Here is a 7,605-nt window from a genome sequence, read left to right as displayed (position 1 = left end):
CTGAATTGGTTTAGCTGTAGTAAAAGCATTCATATCAAAGAGCAAATATTGCTGAAAGTCCATATTCTGGTTTACCTACTGGATAACTTTTTCAAAGACTGTATTGGGAAGCACCTGTTGTTTGAGCACATTCCACAATTAAAACCCTCCGTGTACTCTGACAGTAATGACAGCCAGTCCTGCTGTGTATATTAAATCCGTAAGACTTTTTCTAGGTGGTCCTTAAGTGTTCATTCCTATCTATCTTCACCAGTGTATTTAACATTGTAGGGTATCTAATTGAACACAAGTGGAAAAGACAAAATGTGTCTACAAACTACTAAGGCTGGGTTAAATTTCAGCAGGAGATGCTTTGGTAATCTAATCCTCATTCACTTGCAAGAAAAAACTCAGACAAAAAGTTTGATAAGTTTGGCTAGCCAGCATTGAGGCAGCTGCTGTCCTGTTTGGGACATAAGGTCTCCAGAGGAAGGTCATACTTTCTCTAGCTTTTTTTTGTTTATCCACTGAAAAAGAATACAGATTTTTTACACAAGTAAGAACTAAACATAATTTCTAGGGTCAGTGAAAAAATGTGTCAGCTTAGCAGACAGAGCAAGAGGTGATCTTCTGGATACTTTGCAATCTGTATCTAGCTATCCATCTTTGGATGACCATTGTTTCACCTCTTTAATTTTGTGTACAACAAGTGAAGACACAAAGAAATACATTTTGAGAACATTAATATATCAGAATGTGGCATTACAGACATGGTAGAATTTAAGAAACTTACATGTTACTATAAAGCAAACTAAATGGGAAATATTATAGGCTATCTTGAGGTTTGCAGACTCAAATGCTTTGTGGTGATACTGCTTGTTTGGATGCCAGCTCTGCCCAGCAGCATAGCTGATAAGCTCAGTAATGCATCTGAAGAAAGACCAGATGGCTAAATTTTGCCCTATATTTATTTCTGAAGGAATATATGGCCTAAAAAATAGATTAGGAACAGTGGCAGAGGTGTAAATAAATCCTTTGGCATAAACTGCCTCAGCTATAACAATTTTCCAGCCTTTTGTACTATTCTTTGCCCCTTGTCTGTTTTTCTGTCAAAATAAAATGTGTTGTATGGGGAAATGATCTATGATTGTGCTTGTCAACTAACAAAGAAGGAGAAAAGAAATGGCTTCTTTTGTGATATTAATGGAGAAATCAAATGTAGCCCTAAAAATCCCTGGATTTAAAGACTGTGTTCAAGGCAGTGTTCAAGGTCAGTTTGGATGGGGCTTTGAGCAATCTAACATAGAGGAGGATATCCCTGTGGATGCCAGAGGAGGGACTAGGTGATCTTCAAAGATCTCCCTTCTGACCCAAATCACTCTATGATCCTGTGATTCATGTGTAAATCTATAGCTTGGGGTTGGTACTCATAATGTTCAGACTTAGTTGTGATGAAACTAATATTTGTAGTGAGTGGGACAAATCCTTTTGTGCACTCACAGGATGTTGATCCAGAGCAGTTACATTGCTCTTCATGGAGGAAGAACAGCAGTACAATTTGGGGCAATCAGTTATTAGGATTTGGGCCTGCCATTTAAACACAGCTTATTGATTAACAAAGCTATTTCTGTACCACTTGCTTCATGCATTTGAAAAATTAAAATTAGGTTGAAAGAATCAATGCAATTTATTGTCTGCTTCCTAAGGATTGATGGTCAGGATTTAATCTGACCGTAATCTACATCAAAATAAGATTTTACTGTAAGATTAGTTCTACTGAGCCCCTTTACTATCGTGGTTGCTTTAATTAAATACTAGGAAATCTCTTGGGAAAAAATGCTGCATTGCAACAAAGCACTATTGTTATTGCTGCTATTAATTACATGGTATCTTAGTTTTTAACAACTCATTACTGATTAACAAAAATCCATACAAATCATAAAGGAGATGCTAGTTCTGCTATTGCATTTGCTGGAAACTTTGCAATAGAATAACACAAAAGTGCATGAATTTTTACAGTTTAATATGTCATTCTTCTCATTTTGGTGCCTACACTACATTTTCGACCTGCTTTCAAAATATTTATTATATAGGCAAAGTAGACCTAATTTTACAGACCTTTATACTTCTTTATTTTTAACCCTTCCCTTTGGAAATTCTCAGGATTTAGCCAGTCTCTGAGTTTTCATGGCATTTTAGCAGAATTCAGTAACTCTTCGCTTTCTGTCAACACAATGAACATCAGTTGAACTATCCGTATTTTTCCATTCTGAGTAGCAACCACCAGTATATTACACATTTTTAGGTAAGTATTTCTTTTACTTCTGTTCATAAAAAGTAGAATGAAAGAACAAAACTGTTTCCACTGCAGTCTCTCCTTGCAAGTGCAATTATAAGAAGATTTCTCTGCAATCATGGTGATTTTTACAGTGGTATAGAGAACTGATCATGTGAACAGCATAGAAGTTCTATTTCTTCCAAAGATCTCTGCAGGATGATATGGTAAATGTCGTTCTAGAAATCCTTCAGACCTGACTTCCCTTTGTGCTTCAGAATCAAGAACTGTGAACACCCTCCAGTCAAAATTTAAGTAAGGTGTCCACACGCACAAAAAACATCTTAGACTGTAAAATCTAAAAAGTTCCAATCTTTCAGTACTGCTCCATGTCAAGCTTACATTAGGCCAATAGTTAGACAGAATGAGCTAATAGAGAATTGTTCAAATAACCCAACTGCTTTGAAAACTTAGTCTTTCCAGTCAGTGGAGGTTTTTATATGACACAGACTATTTTCTGATTCAATAACTTACAGTAAATGTTGCTTGGATTCCAGAGACTCATGCAAACTATACCATTGATCCTGCAATCAGATTAAGTCCTGACTCTTAAACTGACAGGAAGTCCCATATCTTTTAATTAAATTCTGAGTGTAGACTATTCTGGTACACGAATAACCTCTAACCACTCCAAAGCTGGAATTGTATCACTCACTAGAAATGCTATCCTTTAATTTAATTTAAGGAGCTTTCAATAATAATTCTATGCTTTCAGCTACTGCTTTCCTCCAATTGTTTGAGGTCAAGTGTTCAAGGCCTCCCTGTTGTCTCGGTGCTTGACCAGTCTATTTGATGTCTGCTTGCCTACTAGCCAGGGAGAGTCTGCACGTCTCAAAGTGAACAATTCACTGTGGTTATACACAGTACACAGACTCCTAGGGTGCCAGTGATGCTCAAAAATACCTCTGATTTGTATGCTTAAAGCAAAATATTAAAATATAATTTAAAAATTAAATTTAAAAATTATTGCAATAGCCTTCATCTTTTAACCATTCTAATAAAAAATCATAGTACATTTTTTGATTTTTTAAAGATTAATATATGTCATGGGGTTACTTTACCTTTAAGAAAGTTAAAGTTGCTGGGGACTCCTGGGAGTCTTTTCTCCTGACCAATTATCGGTCATTGCTGAGAATTGACAGCAGTTTTAGCCATTAAAAAGTAGAATCAACTTGTGAACCCCACCTTAAAGTGTACAACCAGAAGTCTGTGGTTCTCTTTGTTTTTCTGGCTGTGAGAGGTGAGCAGAGCTTCAGCTTCTCGCTCTGCCCGGCCACGTGTGGCCGGGCGGGGGCCGGGCCGGGCCCGCCGCATCTCCCGTCTCCCGGCCGGGAGATGGGGCCTGCGGGGGCTTGCCCCGGGCCAGGTCGGGCTGGGCCGGGCCCGGCCTGATCTCTGGCTCGGCTGCAGGTTTTGCTGTAACTACATTCACTAGAAAACTGCTGAGTGAAGAAGGAAAGGAGCTCTGAGCCTGCAGCAAGCAGAGACAGAGACCACGCTCTCCAAAGCAGCTATGAAGAACTTTCATCGCAGACGGCTCCAGCTCCTGTTCAGCAGAAATCACCGAACCATCTACAAAAGCTTGGGCAAAATTTTAACTCTTTCTTATCCAGATAAGACTTGCGGATTAATCTTTTTATCCAGAAAAAGAAAAAGAGAGTGATCAACATGAAAAGAGACTTTATAAACTACTAGTGGCAAGAAAAAAAAGAGACTTCAAGAAAGGTAGAGAATTAAGAAGATGCTTTAATTAAGCTGAAATATCTTTCTGTTAAACCTATGGGGATGGACAATAAAGTCCTGAAAAGAACTCCTTTAATTCATAATAAAGTATGGGGAGGAATAAAGTGTTCAAAGTGTAAATTTGAGTAAAAAGCAGAGTAATTGTGGTATAGTGAAGTGCTGGGAGATTTGAAGCCTTGAGAGGCAATGAAAAAACTGTTTTCTAGTGAAGCGCACAAAAACAGATGAAAAATACTTTTTGCCTTTGACTAACTTATCCTTAAAAATGCTATCCCCAAACTCATGGCCCATAACACATTTCAGAATGATGTAGAATGGGAGGAGTGAGCTTTGATAACAGCAGCTCTGAGCAGCTGATATCAAGGAGACAGAAAACTATAACAAAATAGCTTTCTTGTGAGAAACTCCATAAATTAACAGAAAAGAACTTCTGTTTCTCTACAGAAACTGAGGAAAAGACTATAGAAAGAATTGAGACTGTTTAAACCATCAAAATTATAAAGTTGTTGTCTCTGTTATCATGTGAACAAAAAAATGGTGAGCAGTGAAAAATGAAAAGGTTTTTCCTAAAAGTTTATTCTGGTGTTCTTATTCTTGTAGTTTGTCAATAAACTTTCTTTACTCCTTTTAAGTTTTATGCCTGATTTGCTCTTATTTTAATCCATATCTCACAGCAAGAAATAAATAATTCTTTTTTCCCCTTTTTGTTAATTACTGGTTCAAAACCACAACAATATATTAGCAGAAAGAGATGTCACTGGAGACAACATGAACTCCCATGGTTAGAAACAGTGTGTAGTCACTGAAATGCCTAACAAAAAATATATTGGAATACAGTTTGATAAGTTGCAATGTTTTCTGGGTCATTCTGAATTGCAATGTGCTGCAAATGTAGCCATCTCTGAGTTTTGGTATTTCTTTTTTTTCTATTTTTGTACTGTGATATGAAATAGTTGTCTAAAAAAATAAAAAAGGAAGTTATGGGACTGTGAAACCTGAAAGTATGTAGATTCTGAGTTTTGGAATAAGGTTCACAAATGTATGAGTTTACTTACAAAATGCCTTCTGTAAAACCTTTCTTGGTTTTCAAATGGAAAAAGTACTCAATTCCTGGATTAAAAAGTTGTTTCCTAACCTTCATTGCAAATAATACTAGCATGAAATACAGGTTTCATCTTCACAGTGTCTATGGAGAAAGGCTAAACCACCCCCTAAGGACTCTAGTCTCTCTCCAGCGTATAGAGGGATTCCCTATGTCCAGTTAGGACTGGCTGGTTCTTTGCAGATGGTTAAGTTAGCTTGTTCTTGTTTGACCCAGAGTATATATTTTAAAATCTATTAAATTAGATTTTTAAATTGCACAGAGGGAGAACCGACCATATTCTTAATGTCTCTTTTTGTTTTCCCATTTAATTCCATCATTTTGAGTTTTTTGTTTGATTTACAGTTCAGCACCAGGTTTCAGTATTTTCACCTCACACTCATATGTAAATTGAAGAGCTTCTGATATCAAATGTATCTTCTCTAGGAATGTAATCACAGATCCATCGCCTTACCTTCTCCTTGTTCACAATCCTTCATGGTGTGTAGTGGGAGCCTGGGATTTCCTGATTAAATCCAAAGAGTTTTGACTGCTGAAGCTCTAAAATATTTGGTATTTTACTATTTCAGAGGACTCCCTTGTTTTTCTGTCCTGCATATATCACTCCCTGAGGCACTCACAACAGATGTCAGGGAAAGGAGGCTTCCATAGTTAACACAAGCTTTACCTCTGGTCCAGGTCAGGTGCAGACCCCTTCAGATCAATATGTCAGTCTTCTCTTTACTTGAGCACATGCAGAGAAGAGTCTGTGGCAGATCCTTGGTATGTGAGGAAAAGGGTATTTGATGCTCTATAGTTTATTTTAGTGGAGTTTAAACTTCTATTTTAGGAATCCTGGAGACTTAAACTCTGTGTGTGTTTATGTGTGTTTATGTATGTTTATGTGTGTATGCAATTCCTCTGATAAATAATAACCTTCTCTAATAACAATAAAGGGATCAAAGGAACCTCCTTTATGCATCCTCAGGGAGAACTCAATAAGAACAGTAAATTTTTTTCAAGCTAAGAGCTTCATCTTCAGATATTAAACCTATAGTTTTCAAGTTTTCTGTGTTTCTAATGATTTTAAAACAGAACTTGATCATAACATTTTTGTTTGCACTTTTCCTCAACATTTGCTATGTTTTTTTTTGTGCAAAAAAACCAAGCCAAAACCAAATCTGTCAAGTTTACTTTAGGTTTCAGTGTCCTTGTTCGCTCCTACTGCCATAAAAATCATGAGGGATCTTCTGTTGCTATATTGGTCCAGGTGTCATCAAAGTTTCATTATGTTTCCTTTCCTTGCCAGGTTTAAAGGAATTTCCTTGAACAGAAGTTTTCCTTGGTGAAAAATACTGCCAGACACACACAGAAAAACACACCTTGAATGTTTTGCATTAAACGAGTTTTATTTTTACTTTCTGTCTGTATATTAGTCTCTCTGTGTATATGTAAACTTCACAACATATGTACATAAACTTTGGAGACACAGTAGTTCTTTGCTGTGGGTTTAGCTAACTGGGAGGACAGTGTGTACTCAAGTCCTGCATTATAATGCAGCAAAATAAAATTCCTCAAATCTGAACAGAACCTTAGAGAAGTTTGAATTCATGTCTTAACTTCTTGCTAGCTTAGGTACATCGATTATAACAAGCTAAGGATGCATTAATCAATCTTTAGTGCTGGCATAGAATAGCTTTAGTCATACCCTTCGTCAACAAGTAGTGCAGCTTCATGTCAATAGCTAATTGAAAATGCTTTTGGCCTATGCTAATTCCTGAACTGTCACTAGAAGGACTCTGGGAGACTATAAACTGGACTGACTAAAACACCAAGATGAGTATACAAAACCAAGTGCCCAGAATTATTGCCCCCAATGTTTACTTTACTTTTACACGCAGAGCATAAGATGATTAAAGTTTTGAATTATTAATTCCCTGCTTGTGATTTTTGTAAATAGTGTGTGCTCTCTCCCTCTTACTTTATATGGTGTTTAAATTCCCTGTGGTGTATCTGGCTTGATGGTTAAGCAGTGAGCCCTCAAATTCACCAAATGCTTTTGAAAATATTAAAGATACAGCGCTATGTTATTCATAAAACAACAAAAAATGTTCAAAAACTGTTTCTATTGCCTTGGAGTCATAATGAGTATATTTTCAATAATGGTTACCATGTTTCTTTGGTTTCGGCCATAGATGACTTACATAGATGACTTTTTTGTTAAAAAACATTTATTTGGTAACAAGATGTTGGGGGTTATGTTTCTTTCCTTTTGTTCCTTTTTACTTAGGGATGTTTTTTTCCCATAAGTTGCTAGGAAACACTAACGACTGCGTGCAGTAGAAAACAAAAGAAGTGGCCAAACTCAGGGGAGGAGGGCATCTGGTTGCACTTCTCTTATCTGGAGTTTCTCTCCGAGGGGCAGAGATACTGCGAGAATTGGGCTGGTAAAGGACGGGGCTGGGGC

At 37.0% G+C, this 7,605-nt stretch overlaps 1 long non-coding RNA gene across 1 annotated transcript in view; it reads left to right on the top strand.

Annotated features, from left to right (window-relative positions):
• The window catches only part of LOC131576661 (uncharacterized), an 82,746-nt gene extending 76,184 nt beyond the window's left edge, over positions 1-6,562 (top strand). Inside the window, exon 7 of the long non-coding RNA XR_009277032.1 lies at positions 6,448-6,562. This is a non-coding gene — a long non-coding RNA (uncharacterized LOC131576661). The remainder of the gene's footprint in view (positions 1-6,447) is intronic.
• Positions 6,563-7,605: the final 1,043 nt, after the last annotated feature.

The sequence above is a fragment of the Poecile atricapillus genome, chromosome 2 (assembly GCF_030490865.1).
Source record: "Poecile atricapillus isolate bPoeAtr1 chromosome 2, bPoeAtr1.hap1, whole genome shotgun sequence".
NCBI lineage: Eukaryota > Metazoa > Chordata > Aves > Passeriformes > Paridae > Poecile > Poecile atricapillus.
The sequence above is the reverse complement of the archived record's forward strand: the minus strand, read 5'-3'. Positions and strand labels throughout refer to the sequence as shown.